This window comes from Mercurialis annua, linkage group LG1-X (genome assembly GCF_937616625.2).
Source record: "Mercurialis annua linkage group LG1-X, ddMerAnnu1.2, whole genome shotgun sequence".
Taxonomy (NCBI): Eukaryota; Viridiplantae; Streptophyta; class Magnoliopsida; order Malpighiales; family Euphorbiaceae; genus Mercurialis; species Mercurialis annua.
Window position 1 is genome coordinate 51,148,683 of NC_065570.1, and position 17,427 is coordinate 51,166,109.

Consider the following 17,427-nt stretch of genomic DNA (forward strand, 5'->3'; position numbering starts at 1 on the left):
GCAACATACAAAAACAAACAGATAAGTTTTTCCTTTTATATTACTAGTATTCAAAGTGGAAATCTTATGATGCTTGTTAGATAACGTTTAATTGTATCGATATTGTAGATCTACTCAATTATAGAAATTGAAGTAACGGAATAAAAAAAACATTACTTCATTATATTGCAGTTAAAATTTACTTGTTGAATCATTTTTACTGAAGTTTGCAATGATTGAAATGTTGCTTAATGGAATTTCAGAAGATAAACTATTGTGAAAGATAAACTACTGTGACAGTCGGAAGAGAAACCATTGTGACAGTCAGAAGAGAAACTACTGTGACACTCGGAAAAGAAATAGTTGTACCAGTCATAAAAGGAAAAAATGCACCAATAAAAAGAATTGGAGGACATGTGATCTCAAATGAAGATGTAGATTGACGAATAGTCCCAGGCGCAGACGCAGATCCTAGGCGCAGACGCAAAGATGTTACGAAAAGAACCGACGAACGACTAATCCCAGGCACATATGTAGATTGACGAATAGTCCCAGGCGCAGACGCAGATCCTAGGCGCAAACGCAGATCTTAGGCGCAGACACATAGATGTTATGAAAAGAACCAACAGACGAGTAATCCCAGGCACCAGAAGTAGATTGACAAATAGTCCCCGGCGCAGACACGGATCCTAGGCGCAAACGCAGATCTTAGGCGCAGACGCAGAGATGTTATGAAAAGAACCACCAGACGAGTAATCCCAAGCACAAATGTAGATTGACGAATAGTCCTAGGCGCAGACGCAGATCCTAGGCATAGACGCAAAGATGTTACGAAAAGAACCGACGAACGACTAATCCCAGGCACATATGTAGATTGACGAATAGTCCCAGGCGCAGACGCAGATCCTAGGCGCAAACGCAGATCTTAGGCGCAGACACATAGATGTTATGAAAAGAACCAACAGACGAGTAATCCCAGGCACCAGAAGTAGATTGACAAATAGTCCCCGGCGCAGACACGGATCCTAGACGCAGACGCAGATCTTAGGCGCAGACGCAGAGATGTTATGAAAAGAACCACCAGACGAGTAATCCCAAGCACAAATGTAGATTGACGAATAGTCCTAGGCGCAGACGCAGATCCTAGGCATAGACGCAAAGATATTACGAAAAGAACCGACAAACGAGTAATCCCAGGCACAGATGTAGAATGACAAAGTCCCAGGCGTAGACGCAGATCTTAGGCGCAGACGCAGAGATGTTATGAAAAGAACCAACAGACGAGTAATCCCAGGCACAGATGTAGATGGACGAAGTCCCAGGCGTAGACGCAGATCTTAGGCGCAGACGCAGGGATGTTATGAAAAGAACCAACATACGAGTAATCCCAGGCACAGATGTAGATGGACGAAGTTCCAAGCATAGACGCAGATCCTAGGTGCAGACGCAGATCCCAGCGCAGACGCAGAGATGTTATGAAAAAAACCGACGGACAAGTAATCCCAGAAATAAATGTATATTGACGAAGTCCCAAGCATAGACCCATATCCTAGGCGCAGACGCAGATCCCAGGCGCAGACATAGAGATGTTATGAAAAACCGACGGATAAGTAATCCCAGGAACAGATGTAGATTGACGAAGTCCCAGGCGTAGATGCACAACCCAGATGCGGAAGGACTGAGACTCTTCTCTGCGCCATCTCCACGAGAAGGCTCCATGACAGCGCCAACAAAACCAGAGGAAGGATGTAGACCAACTGATCCGTAAAACATGAAAATTGTTCTGAAAAAAAAAGGGGCCGGTTCTAATTAACATAAGAGCCCCAAAATGAAAGAACAAGAGAATTGTTGTCCCACGAGGCAACACAAAATGTATTCGAAAGCTAGCTAAAAACAACATTTTCCTTTGGTAGGGTCGCTCCCTGTCACGACCCAAAATAGAGGGTCGAGACCGGCGCTAGGGAGTGGGAGTGGTAGCTCCGAAACCCGTAGCAAGCCTAAAAACGAGTAGAAATTTTTCGCAATTCAAACATATATCAATATGTAAAATGTTTTCAGAAAATTTCTTTATACAATACAATTATATAGATTTCAAAATATCTAAATTACTTTCTGAAAACCGATGCGAAACGATATTAGAAATCAGGGTCTTAATAAGCGATATCTCGCATTTAGCATTGCCCTGTTTCAACTTATGCCAATTCATAAAATAATAATCAATTCCATTCATGGATAATTGGTAAAGAAATAACACGAATAAAAAGCGTGATTTATATAAACTATGAACATACATTTATCATCTCAGAGTTAATAGCAAAATATCGTTTGACACAAAATATTATTTTTATACTGACATCTACTGACTACTGCAGCGCTAGGATTTGAAGCATACTTCAATACATATACTTAAAATATTGCAGACTTCCGGAACAAGAATGGAAGTCCTTGCCTTCAAAATACTATCACCTGAAATAAAACACTGTTGGGGGGTCAGACGACGCTGAGTGAGTTCATATAATACTGCAGACAATTAATAAAAACAAAACATATTTTTATGTATCCAAATACGGAACCGAATGAAACCCTAAGTTCATTATGTTTCTTATTCATTACATTTATTATTCATTATGTTCTTCCGATTACGATCATACCGATACAATTCAAAGCTTAGTTATTGGCCCAAGTCCCGAGATAATTCAACCGAGTTAAATGGGAGAGATACAGGTCCCGAGATAGTTCAACCGAGTTACCTTGTATCTCGATTAATGCAGTCCCGAGATAGTTCAACCGAGTTACTAGCATTAATCATTTTCTGATGCAGTCCCGAGATAGTTCAACCGAGTTACTAGCATCAGTCGATATTAAAGGATATTCTTTATGGCTTCATATCTTACTGAATATTCGTTTGTATTTTATGTATATTCAGTTTATTATGACTGGTGTACACACAGTTCTATTGTTGCCCAATAGATAGCTCGTTTCATCGGATCTATATAAAGGTTTTAAAACATTTAAATGCAATAAAACAATTTAAATAAAGCATTTGGTAAAATAATGCAAGTATTAAAAATCGACAGTATTAATATAAACTCACCACTTGCTATTCCTAGTTTCCAAACCGGATAACGCTATGTCACGCTCCTCAAGTTCCAGGTCCCGTCGGTAGTTGCCTCGCCGGGTCTACACAAATACGGTAACTAGACTCGATTAAAATGGATTCTAATCCGAAGGCGTTCTAGCTATATAATACTTAGCGAATAAATTCATTTCTATTGCCTCGGAATTAATCGACAATCTTTTAAAAATATAACTTCGTGTAATAAATAACATTAGTCCAAATGTTATTTATTAGTTATCCAATTTTGCTAAATTAAATTAATTATCGAGATAATCGATAATTAATTTAATAATTCCCTTTTCCATATTTTATAATCAACTTTAACTTAAAATGTCAAATTAATAATCAAATCATTAACGAGTTAACATTTTGTTAACTCAAATCTAGTTTTTCCAAAACTAGCTTAACTAGTCGACTTTGAACTATTAAAACGTTCCCGTAAAATAGCCCAAGTACCAAACAAACTTAACACTCTTATAGTCCGTAATCCCATCTACAATTTTCCTTTAGGTTCTAGACTGAAATAATAGTCCTAAGGTGTTGAAAATTTGTCCCGAAGTTGGTTCCCTAAAACTGTCATATTTGGCCGCAAAACATTCCACCATGGCTGCTGTTTCGGGCTAAGAAACAGAGCACGTAAACTGGTTTTAATCCTAAAAAAATTTAATATTCCTATAGTCCATGACGTCCTTTACAACTTTCATTTAGACCTCGGACTCAAAATCAAACTCGAAGGTGTCGGAAACTAGCTCAGAAGTTGCTTCCCCGAGCTGTTTTATTGACAGCAGAACAGCCCTAAGGGCTGCTGTTTGCAGTCAATTCTGCAGCTGTCTGGCCACTGTTGTGGCAGCGACTGTCCTGCAATTTTGTTCTCGGTTCCGTAACGAACACAACGACACCAAAACCAACTCATTCCGACATTTCGTTAGCTCGCAATCCTCTTTCAAAGTTAGCTCCTCGCTATGTACTAATCCTTATTTTAACTTATAATTTCACTTATATTAAAATTCTAACACTAGACTTAAACACCATTCTTATTATCAAATAACCAACTTAACTTAAATATATATGTTTTGTACATTTTTCTTGCTTTTAAAATTATCTCTTGAAACACCTCAACGCCAACTTAAATCGTCGTAACTATTCGTCGCGAAAGTGTTATTAAAAGCGCTCGCCTGAGCGCCTAAAGCGCTCAGGCGAGGCGCCACAGACCGATGGCGCCTCCAGACCTTCCAGTCGAGGCGCCTTCAGTAAGGCGAGCGCTTTATTTGCTTAAGCGCTCGCCTTGGCTCGCCTTGGAAGATGGAAAAAGCACGCTTTATTGAATTTTTGTTTTTTTACGTTTTTTAGGTGACTTTTACTCTACTCTAGACATTCCTATTTGATAGCCTTAATTAATGCCTTAATTAATGCTTTAAATGGATTTAACTTAGGAAATTTAAAAGTCTTTTAGGAAGTCTAAAAGTCTATTCAAGTCTCTATTTAAGTGTTTAGGTTTAAGTAAAACACAATAACTTCAAATTAAAATATACGTTCAGTAGAAAAAAAAGAGCAGAGCCTTTTATTCTTTTTTCTCACGCCATGGATAGCCAACCTCAACCATGCACTGATGGTTCAACACCCACTGAAAAGAAGAAGGATCCAGGATGGAAATACAACTACTTGATGATGAAGGCACTAATGGTTTGACATGGAGTGATGTAGCTAATGCAGCTGGAATTGGAGAAATGATTAGGAACACAAGAAGTCAAGCAAAATCATCTTCGTTAAGAGCAAGTTCAAGTGCCTCACAATCCCATATGATCAACAATGAAATTGATTCAGATGTGGATGAAATTGAAGGATATGAGAGTGGTGGTGGAGCTGAATTTGATGAAAATGTTGATGGATATTTTAGTGATTGACTTTAATTTCTTATTCTGATTAGTTGTAAGATCGTCTTTTGTTGAAAATTGAAACTCGTTTTGATTTTGGTATTGGATGATAAGTATTTAGGGTTAGGACTACTATTATAGATCTATTAGCTTTATGATTATGGTTTAAATTTAGAAATTTAAGAGTTTTATATTTATGATTTATGATTTATGATTTTTTATTAAATATATATATAAATATATATATTTAATATTTTTAGGTGTTGGCGCCTTACTTCGATAAGGCGAGCGCTTTTTTAGTGCTTCTCGCCTCGGGCGATATATGGCTATCTCGCCTTGAGAGCGCCTTGCGCCTTAAACAACACTGGCGAAACCTTTGAACAAACTCATATTAATCCGAACCAATTACCACTCAAATAGGGGCTGTCTTAGTGTCAAAATTACGCTCCCTACGACGGCCGAGGGCTGCGATTGCAGCCCTCTAAGAGCTTCTCAGCTCTGCTCGCAAGAGCAGAGCTGAATTCTGCTCTTGGCAGAATTCTGCCTTCGGCAGAATTCTGCTTGTGAGCAGAATTTTTTGCTGCTCTTGGTGAGCAGCAATTGCTGCTCTTGGTGAGCAGCAATTGCTGCTCTTGGTGAGCAGCAATTGCTGCTCTTGGTGAGCAGCAATTGCTGCTCACCGGAGCAGTTTCCGGCCGTCGGAGTGGGACTCCGACGTGCTCTCGAGGTCTAGCGAGATTCTTCCATTTACACGCTCCAAATCACAACAATCACAACCCTCAATCTCACCAAAATCAATAACACAACACAATACTAAAACCTACCAAAAACTCTAACATTTTCTATCATCAAATCACCAAAAACAATCAATAATTCCATGAATAGATAGTCTTACCTTTATCTCCCTTCAATTTTTGATGATTTGCCTCCAAACTTGATGAATTTGATTGAAAATTGATGGAGTATGGGGAAGGGTAGGGGTTCGGCTCTTAAGGAGAAAAATGAGGGTTTATGATTTCTTCTTTGGTCTAATGGAGAAGATGCTAGATAAGGATGGCCTAAATATTAAGACATTTAGTGGCAAAAGTGCTATTTTAACTCAAGCACCAAATGCTACTCTTTTTAACTCGATTCGTTATTTATCGTCCAAGCCGATATAAAACAACTTCGTAAATTTACAATGTTTTGACGATAACTCTTCAATAATAAATAACGGACTTCGCCATATTATTTATTCACCCGAGTCCTTTATTTTTATAATTCCCTTTATATTTCCTTTTGATAATTAAAATTCCACTTAATTAAAATCCCTTCGTCCAATTTCTATATAATTTGATCTTAGCTCCTTAATTTATTTTATGAACTTTATCGTAAAATTTATTAACTCGGGATTTATCATTTTTTTTTTAATTCATTGATTTCTTCTTAGTCCCGCTAAAAATCCAATTTATAAAATAATAATATCCACTTAAATTATTATTTTACAATAACTTTTAATAGACCCGCTTCCGTCTAACTTCTTATTTCTCGAACTTAATTCCGATGTCCTTTATTAAATTCTTGCACTTACGCCTCGTAGCATTTTAGTTGGTACTTTAAAAATACGGGGTATTACACTCCCTCCTCTGGACCATCAATATTCTCCTCACGAAGTTTTTCCTTCCTCGAAGGATCGTCAATTTTTCCCTTGGACTCTTCACTTTGGCAGAAGACTGAGCAAACACAAATGCTTGAAGTATACTTGTTTGAAAGGGAGGATGTAATGATGGATATGGTTCAACCATACCAGAAATATCTAAGACCAAGCAGAGTCCTACTCAAACAGGAATTGACGTAACGTACCAGACTCAGTGTATTGTATCAGACTTAGTATGGTGAACCAGACTCAGTGTACTGTATCAGACTCAGTGTAGTGTTGCAGACCTAGTGTACTGTATGGCAAATGCAGATCTCCATGTAGGATTAATGTGGATTGTAAAACATCCCCAGAACATTCACCACAAGAAATTGTGGAAAACAAAACAAATGATTATCCCAAGGGACAAGAACAAAACAAACACGAAGTAAAAAGGCTACGAGCCTAGACGATGTTCTCCTCTGGAAAGGTCGCTCCTTCCTTTGGACTTACAACATCAAACGCATTGGGTTCCTCTTCATCAAGAGAATCTAGAAAGTTTGTCATTTGTCGGTTCGATATCTCTAGTAGAAGCTAGTCGCAGACCTATGACATAGACGCATGACATAGTCAACAGTATGATTCTTTACAGATAAAGAAAAAGCAACACACATTCGTAAAAGCACGCAATTGTTCTCTGAAAGGGGGAGTCTACCACAAAGACCCCCCTAAAGAAAAGTACGAACAAAAGAAGTTCTACCTCACAAGGTAGCACCAAAACAAAGTAAAAGGAAGCTAGCTACATGCGGCCTACATCTTTTCCTCTAGAAGGGTCACTCCCTCCTTTGGACCACCTGAATCTTTCTCTTTAGAAAGTTCCTCGACTGAGTCAGGGACAAGAAAATCATGCTTGAGGACCTCCGAAGTTTCAACCTACAAATAACGGTTGACATTGTCTTGGACGTAGTCAATAGTCCCGAAGGAGGCAAAAGCTCCTTGCCATCTTTGGCAGTAGCATCAGCAAGCTTTTCTTCTCTCCTTGGATTCCATGGTGTTCTTCATGCCATCTCTAGCAGCGTACGAAGGGAGAACTGGAGAAACATGCAACCCATCTTTCTTAAGCTGCAACCTTTGTCGCAGCTCGCTGACCCAGAGCTCGAAAATCAATCGACATAAACTTGTGGATATCATAATCGGGGTAGTCCTCACGAATGATCTTTATCACAGTGGAACAGAAGTAAGTCAAACAGCCGCTTACATACACATTGGGTAACACATGTTTAAACCTGACAATCACAACATCGTCATTATCATCAAAAGAGAGAGAGTCAAGTCATCAAGAAAATTATCACCCATCTTTGCAATAAAGGAGAAAAAAGTAAACAAAATACAACATGAAGAACAAAACAAAGAAATGAAGTGGGCCGAGCCGAGGAAAGCTCGATAAGAAGACACAGCACGAAGAAAGCAACGTTTCAAAATACAAGACAAAAGGTCACAGACACACTCCACATAAACAATGAAACAAACATAAATGCTTGATATAAATGTTCTTGTTAGGAGGGACTAATGATGGATACACCACCAGAATTGTACACAAGACCCACACAAGTGGTGTTGGTCACTGACTCAGAGACAAGCCCGAAGTCACTGACTCAGAGACATGTCCGAAGTCACTGACTCAGTACGCAATGTTAGCAGAAGACCAGATAACGCCCTTATCCCGTGAAATCAGGGATAAGGACGAATTTTACCTAATCTTAACAAGAAGATGAACTCAAATCAGTAACAAGACTCATACTACAATGCAATGACTATCTATTATATATTAATGGACCTATGCCAGGTAAAGAACACTTTTATATTACTCATATTCACTCTAAACTCTTACAATTCAGTCTATCTGACTTAGGCATCGGAGGGTGTTCGAGCCAACACCGGCTCGAATCCTTCTAACCTATCTTTTCTGTGTAGATTGAAGATCACACTCAGACCGGCCACATCAAGACCGGATCCAGCATCACCGGAACCATCACTAATTAAACACTTCGAAATTCGATTAAATCAACCGAACTAATTTAAAATATCAAAATTTTATGCCGCAATTTTTTTTTATTATTTTTTTTGAAAAACGTGAGGAGCTGTTGCTCCTCAGGTGAGGAGCAGATCTGCTCCTCGCCGGAGGAGGAGATCTTCTCTTGCTTTTACGAGAAAAAACAATTTAAAAAAATTTAAAAATAAATTGTCGGAAAAAAAAAGTTTCATCTGCAGGGACGGGGTAGTTTTAAAATAAATTTTATTTTTTTCAATCATATATTTTGACTAAGTCAACTGACGGAAATAACTTACAGAAGAGGGTAAAAGATAATATAGTAAAACGTCAGGAAAATATTTGTTTTTTTTTAAATTATGAAAAAACTAGTAATTATGATTTAATGTCAGAGAAAAATGATAATTATCCTTGGATAAAAAGACACAATAGTAACTTCAAGGCGTAAGTGAGTTGGTAAGGCACTCTCCTAACTTAAGTGAGATTGCGGATTAGTGAGTTGGTAAGGCGCTCTTCTAACTTAAGTGAGATTGCGGATTCGAACCGTACTCATGTATGCAGCCGTTTAAAATTTGAGGCCAGAATTTTGTCTTCCATAAAAGTCCTACCCAATTCGAGTAGAGATTAATTTAAATATGAAAATTTTAAAAATACCGTTTTATGGTTGGAACCCATTCAATAAACCTCGTGGTTATTTAAAAAAAATATGAAATTGGACTCTATATATATACACAGAAAGGTTACCTTAAAGTCAGCTAGAGAATATGATAATTGAAATTTATAGAACTAGTAATAATAATAATAATAATAATAATAATAATAATAAAAAAAAGAAATTAGTTGTTCTTTACTTTTTGGTTCATATAACAATAGAATCGTATAGCTATTCCATAAAAATAAAATTGTCTTTTACCTTTGGCCTAATCACTCTCCCACCTTTAATTCTTTTTGTCAATATACACTAATGTAGAAATTTTTTTATTTTACTTTAATTTGCCTTTTTATGTTTAAATTGTAATCCAAAATATTATATTGATTTCTTTTCACTTAAAAAAAATAAAATAATCCTTCATTTTTAGCCTATATTTCATTTACCCTAATATTATTAATAATATAAAAAATAAAAGATTATTTCAAACTTTTTTACAAATACTGAAAAGATGTCAATTTAACGGTTTGGAGTACAATTAAAACATAAAAGAGCAAACTATGGTAAAATTGGAGAAATTCCTACGTCAGAATATATTTGCAAAAATAGATAAAGATGGGAGGGTTTTGAGTAATTAAGCCTCTACCTTTTGAAAGTAATACGTTTCTATAAAATCTTAAAATAATAATTATATATAGTTACAATTTCCTAACCAAAACAAAATATGATTACTTATACGGTATAATTATTCTATTTCAGACTTATTTTATGAATCAAATATAGTAAATTAGTAATACAATTAGAAAGATTATTGAACCTGTTTATTATTCAGATAGCCGATAAGGACATCCATGGAATTAAAATGAAGTGAAATCTGTAATACAAAATTTTAACACCATAGCAACAAAACATAACCCATTGATGCATCGATTTAAACAAGATTTTAACACCAAATAGATGTTACTCTTTGAACGTATGTATTTATAAGGACAAAATTTAAATTATATATTTGCTGTCTTTATGTCTTAAAATTAGAATATTAACACTTTGTTATCATCGCGCGACTTGATTCTATCAAACTAGCTTGAATAAATAAAATGCTATCTACCAATAATACATAAATACACAAAACAAATATCCCAGGAAAAATAAGACTTTTAATTTCATAGACATCATAACTCATGCTCTAAGCTCTGTTTGGTTCCACTTTTATGGGTAGCTAATAAAAATTAGCTCTGACATTTTATAGTTGTATTGTAGTTGATACATGATATGCATCTGATGAGAACTGATTAGTTATTATTGTTGATTTGTTAAATGATCTAGAATAATATAATTATTTTTAATTTTATAAATAAATTAAACTTTATTTAATAGAAAATTAACTTTTAGTTATTTTTCTAAGAAATCTTCAAATTCTTTTATATAAATATGTGATACAATTCTGATTAGCTTAGAAAATGATTTTTTTTTTATAGCTATTATAATATAAAACATTTAATTTTTATAATTTAAAAATATTTTTTAAACTAAAAATAATATATTATAGTATATAGTTTTGTCAAAATAATTAATAAAATTAAAAATTATTGATAATCGGAAAAATTTCAAAATATTTTTTTTATATCAGCAACCGTTTGGAATTTTAAAAAAATAAACAGCTTTTGATTATATCACTTTATCAAATACGGAAGTAAAAAAAACTATTGTTCGATAATCAAATAATTAAACCAAACATCCACTTAAATACTAATTACTTTTTATTTTTTACTAGTTTCCCCATTTATATAATGAGGATGATTGAAAATATTTAAATCTTTGGCTGAATACATAATTTAATCCTTAAAATATATCAGTTTCTTCTATAACACCTTGTAACTATATTTTTTGAGCAAATTATTGCGAGACACTTCATATATATCATAAGTCACAGTTTGTACCTATTTTTTAAAAATCAAAGAATTTGATATCTCACTTTTAATTTTGCAAACAATTACAACCTTCTCTTAAATCTAGGTACCATTAACGAAATTATAAGTGAGATGTTAAATCATTTGAAAATGAGATATCAAATCGTTTTGATTTACAAACTGATCAAAATGAGGTACCAAGTCGCACATCCAAATTTTTATTTTCTTGCCGATTTAACTTCTAAATAATACAATTACTCAATTCTAATTTGTTTTTAAATGTTTTAAAACGCGTGAAGGATAAACAAAAATTGTATAATTTAACTCATAAACTATACAGTACCCCTAACTATTTTTTCAATTGCATGTCTAAATTATTATTTTTTTATCAATTTGACCTCTCAATAATGCAATTACTTAACATTTAACCATATTGTCTCCAGCGTAAATGCTTAGAAGCACGTGAAAAAAATTTATGCACGCTAACCTAAATTTAAAAAAAAAAAACTTTACTTCAAGCTTTGATTATATTTTTATAATTTGTTGACGATGGTAGAAACTAAAAAAATATAGTAAAAATAATTAAACAATATCTAAAACTAATCAAGTAATTTCATGATGACCATTTATTGTACATGTAAACGTATTTTTTTCTATTGCAACAATGACAAACGGAATTGACTTTTTTTAACGACGGTTATTAAAGAAATAAATTTATTCAACTTTGATGATATTAAACGAATTTTCAACTAAAAATTATATAAAATATATTGCTTCTATTAAAATTAATGCATTGTTTGAGATAGTTTTGGAGTTAAATTTTGATATGTATGTCCACGTCAGCCCGTGTATCATTCAAGCATGCTTTAAAAGATTAATCTGACAAAACTAATGGAGGTTGGTCCAAGTGGTAAGCGGTTTGATATCGTTTAAGCAAGGTCTCAGTTCGAGTCTTGTGAATACAGAAAATCCCCACTGACAAACTCACCCATCATATCAAGTGCGCGACGCAGGTCAGATCCAGATTAGTTAAGGCGAAGCCTTAAAAATCAGATGGACAACAAAAAAAAAACAACAAAAATTAATTTGAAAAAAGAAATTAAATGTGCAATAGAAAAAATAATACAATTAAAAGATCATATAGAAAAACCCCAGAGCGCAGGTGAATTGGTAAGGCGCTCTTTTAACTTAAATGAGGTCGCGGGTTTGGACCGTACTCATGTACAAAGCCGTTTAAAATTTGGGGTTAGAACTTTTCTAAAACATTGTGTTGTTTAAATGTTAAATTATATATAAGCCATTTAGCTTTGGTAAGTTAAATGTTAGCATTAGAAGAAAAAAAATGACTGAAAAATAATACTGATAATTTTGGGAAATTAATGTAGTACGTCTTAATCAGATTAATAATTATTCATGGTCTTCAACTTTTGGGTAACTAAATTCCTTCATATTTAAAAACGATCACTAAATTCTCTGATATTTGTGGTAGCGCTTACTAAACCCTCTGAAATCGGCAATTTAAAAAAAAATAGTAACGTATCAGCGATTTATCAGATACAAACAAAAACCTGCTCCCTGTGTCAGATGTCAGCTGGCCCCTCACCATAAATATAAAATATCTAAAATACCCTAAAAGTTTATTAAAAAAAAAAAATCAACCCAATTAAACCCAACCAAACCACTCAACCCCTAACTGCCAGCCACCATTTTCTGGCCATCCCAACTCACCCATTGCTACCTTTCGGCCTCTGCTCTTCAATAAAAAAACAGGCACACTGGGACTGTTCTTCATTGAAGAACAGTCTGAATTTGTTCTTTAACGAAAAGCAGATCTGAAGTTTGTTCTTCACTAAGAACAAACCTGATACGTTCTTCCTGCAAATAATAGATCGAAGAAAACGCTGGAAAAAAAATTCCAGCCGTGGAGGCGGCGACGGACGGATGGTGGTGGCCAGAAAACGGTGAAACGGTGAGTGGCGGTTAGGAGTTGAGTGGTTTATTGGGTTTAATTAGGTTGGGTTTGATAGGGTTGGATTTTTTAAATTTTTTTAATTAAACTTTAGATACTTGTGTATTTTGAATTTGTGGTGAGGTGTCAGCTGACATCTGATATGAGAGCAAGTTTTTGTTGGTCTCTGACACGAAAAAATCACTGCGGCGTTATTATTTTAAAAAAAATCGTCGATTTTTTATTTTAGGATGTTTGGTGAGCGCCGTCACTAAAATTAGAAAATTTAGTAATAATTTTTAAATATTATGGGGTTTAGTAATCACATACCAAAAAATCAAGAGCCATGGATAATCATTAACCTCTTAATCATTAACCAAGTAAATTCGCATATTGTTGTTTGTCAGGATCTTGTCCCAATCGAGACAGGTAAACGGCCAATTTTGGGAACTAACTGTTGAACGCAACAAGAACCAAGCATATGAAATTTGTATGTAGCTTTCAATTTTACAGGCTAATAATCATCGACGGTGCTCAACTTTTACCCTAAGCTTCCTTAAACCCCCTATACTTTCAAAATCTTCCCTAAACCCCCCAATTTTTGTGGCGGCGCTCATTCACGGTCCTTATAGACAAAAATACCTTTATAAAAAAAAAATTGGCGGCTGGCGGCGCCACGTCATCTAACATATCAGAAAAAATTTAAAAGCCCAAAATACCCTGAAATAAGCCAATCAAACCAAAATCTAACCAAACTAATAAAACCACGCTCAATTTAATCTAACTATTTTCATTCAAACCAACCACGCTCAACCCGATCAACCGCCAGCCCGCCGACCGCCGCCGCCCTCCGCCCGCCGACCGCCGCCGCCCGCTGACCGCCGGTCATCTTCCCCACTGTTCTTGAGAACAGATTTTGGGGATGGTGACCCGGCGGGCGGCGGCGGCGGCGTTGAGCGGGATGGGTTTAATTAAGTGTGCTTGGTTTGAATGAGAATGGTTGGATTTAATTGAGTATGGTTTGATTAGTTTGGTTAGGTTTTGGTTTGATTGGCTTATTTCAGGGGTATTTTAGGCTTTTAAATTTTTTTGAATTTTTTCTGACATGTCAGATGACGTGGCGCCGCCAGCCGCCAATTTTTTCTTTTTTTTGTAAGGGTGTTTTCGTCCATAAAGACCGTGAATGGCACCGTCATAAAATTTGGGGGGTTTAGGGAAGTTTTTGAAAGTATAGGGGGTTTAGGGAAGTTTAGGGTAAAGGTTGAGGACCGTCGATGATTATTAGCTAATTTTACACATACATTAGAAGTTTTAAACATGACTTCATTGTTATTCCAGTTTTTTTTTTTTTTTGAAATAAAAACTTCTATTAATCAAAAGCTGATTGATCAGCCAGTACATAGAATTTGATAATCGGAGGGACATGCCCCAACCAATTAGATAAACTAAAAAAGTCATATGCTACCACATGAGATTTTCTATCGAAATTAAAACAACATATATGCATCTCAATTAAGTTAAAGTAGTCATGTGCTATCAAACTGATAATATTACAAAGCAAAAAGTTGTTGTTGAAGGCATCCATTACAACCTTTAAAATAAAGGGAATTAGATTAGCTTCGCTTGCCATGATAATACTAACTTTAATCGCACGACTGCTACAACTAGCAGCTATAACTTCATCATTAGAGCCCCTAATCACATCTTCAGTGACATATCTCTTCTCTTGAACATTAAAGACATCATATATACTGACGCAAAACATACCGATATTTGGTGAAATCCGTCGTAAGATGGTGGCTATAATTGTTATAGAGATCCAAATCTCTTGCATCGCAAAAAACAATTTCATCTCCAACGATGAAAAAAACTATTCTTAATTTTGATTAGAATAGATCTAATAAAATTAAGATACTAAGATAGAAAATAATTTCTAGATCTAGACCAAAATTGGCCAAGAAAGAAATTTTATTCAAAATTAAAGACAAAAACTATAGAAAAAGGCTAAAAAACTGAATTTGAGAGATTGGGGAGGTGATTTTTGGCCAAGAATGGCCAAAAACCACCTCCCAAATGAACAAAAAGGTAAAACTTATTAGGGTTTGAGAGGTTTCTCAAAAGAGAGAGACGGCTAGGGTTTTTTAAAAATTATTTCTGATTTTAATTGTTAAGATAAAGTCTAATCAACCAATCGTGATTTTGTTATTCCAGTTTTTAGAAGGTATGGTTTCCATTAAAAAAAATGTGATGATCAACAGCATACAAAAGATAGTGTATCTCCATTCGGATTGAATCGTACTAAAATAAATTATAAATTTTATCTTATTTTAAATTAAATTGAATTGGATTTATAAAAAAATAAAGTATTTTAAACAACTAGTTTGATTCATTCCCTCAAAGTTGGCGATCTCACTCCATAAACCCTAAACCTTAAGCCACTTAAAAATTTAGTTGTACATATTCTGATATATCTCCGACTGTGTCGGCATGGCACTACAAAATTTTATTTGATCGGAACATCAAGAAACGTAACCGATTCTACTTGACTAAGGCTCGTGCTAATTCAAGGAGGGAGTTAGTATTCGAACTCCATTTGAGCCGATCAATTAAAAAATGCCGTTAAATTAATTAAATAATAACTAATGTTTCAAAAATCTATGTAAAACTTTAAAAATTTGTAAATTTATTATAATTTGATAATTTCACTGCAAATCTATCTATTTATTTTAGTAAATTTAATTATATCAATCTTTCACCTTAATGCAATATCTATTTGTCTTTTTTATTCATTTTGAGCTTTAATTTTTTTTTACTTCAACTATTGAAAGATTTAAAATTGAAAATTGAGTTTTAGTGTTGTTTCTAAAAAAATAGATTATGCCAACTAAATATGTTAAAATAGAAATTCAGCTATAAATTAGCACAATTAAATTAATTAAAAAAATTGAATAAAAACAAAATTATTAATCTGCAATAGATTTGTGAAGTTTAATAGATTGACCAAATAAAAAAAAAGACCAAACCTTTGAAGAAAGTCTTATAAAAGTCTAAATCTTTCAATTTCATCCAATTTGTACTAAAACGCTGGATTTCGTTTCAATAATATCCAACCCTCAATTGGCACACGCTTTTGCTAATGTGGTGTGCCACATAATATGGCAACATGGCAATTATTAGGTTAAAGCGCAAATAAATTTTTAATGTTTAAAAAATTTATCAATTTTATACTTATAAATTGTTTTAGCACATTTCACCATCTTCTTACTTTAAATTTTAATAATTAGATAATATTTAAAATTAAAATAAATAAAAACTCAAGTAAACCAATTAAATCCCAATTAAATTCTTCGAATTCCGATTAAATCAATCGAACTAATTAATTTCTTTAAAAAATTAAAGTCGTCAAATTAATTTTCTCAAATAATAAAACCTAACTAAGTATAATGAAAATTCAATTAAATAAACCAAATCAAATCCAATTAGAGATTTAATCAAAAAAATTATTTTTTAAATAATAACAAAAAAAGATCTCATTTGGGAAGAACGATATGTTCTTTCAATGTTCTTCCCATTTGGGAAGAACTGTTTTTTCCATAGTCTGAAAAAAATCTTTCGACGGCAGTGTTGACAAGGGCGGCTGGAAAAAATTGAGGCGGCCAAAAAACAGTGTCGGCGGTAGAAATCGCAGAACTGCGATAAAAATATTAAAAAACGATTGAATTATTTTTAATAAAATTATTTAGATTTGATTGAGTTATTTTTTTAATTAAATTTTAAAAATTAATTGAAACGATTTAAAGTTAAGGGTGTAAATATTCTTTTTAAAATATTTAAGATTTATTTGCACTTTTCACCTATTAATTGTCATGGTGGCATATGTGCGACATGCCTCGTCAGCACCTCATAAGCGCCACATGTGCAAAATCGATTGCCAATTGAGGGTTGGACATTATTAAACGAAATCCTGCGTTACAGGATCAATTGGATGAAATTGAAAAGTTCGGACTTTTGTAAAATTTTAATGAAATGTTTGACCTTTTTTAGGCATTTGGCCTAAAAGCTTTAATCAAATATACAAAAAGTCAAAAAAAGTTTTAACTTTTTATAAATCATTAAGCCTTAAAATAAATAAAATAAGATGAGGATTCACTCGTTCAAATCAATGATTTGTAAAATTAGCCAGCAAAAAATCTTAACAAAATATACGTACTAGAGCTGGTGTAAAATGTAGGTAGTACAATTTTTCTTATACATGTACTAGAATCTACCTAAAGAGAGTAAGGT

At 34.0% G+C, this 17,427-nt stretch overlaps 1 long non-coding RNA gene across 1 annotated transcript; it reads right to left on the reverse strand.

Annotated features, from left to right (window-relative positions):
* Positions 1–2,204: 2,204 nt before the first annotated feature.
* On the reverse strand, positions 2,205–6,091 carry LOC126678587 (uncharacterized). Its single transcript, XR_007640710.2, has 3 exons — positions 5,867–6,091; positions 3,074–3,159; positions 2,205–2,458 (listed from the first exon to the last, which is right to left on the reverse strand). It is a non-coding gene; the product is annotated as an uncharacterized LOC126678587 (long non-coding RNA).
* Positions 6,092–17,427: the final 11,336 nt, after the last annotated feature.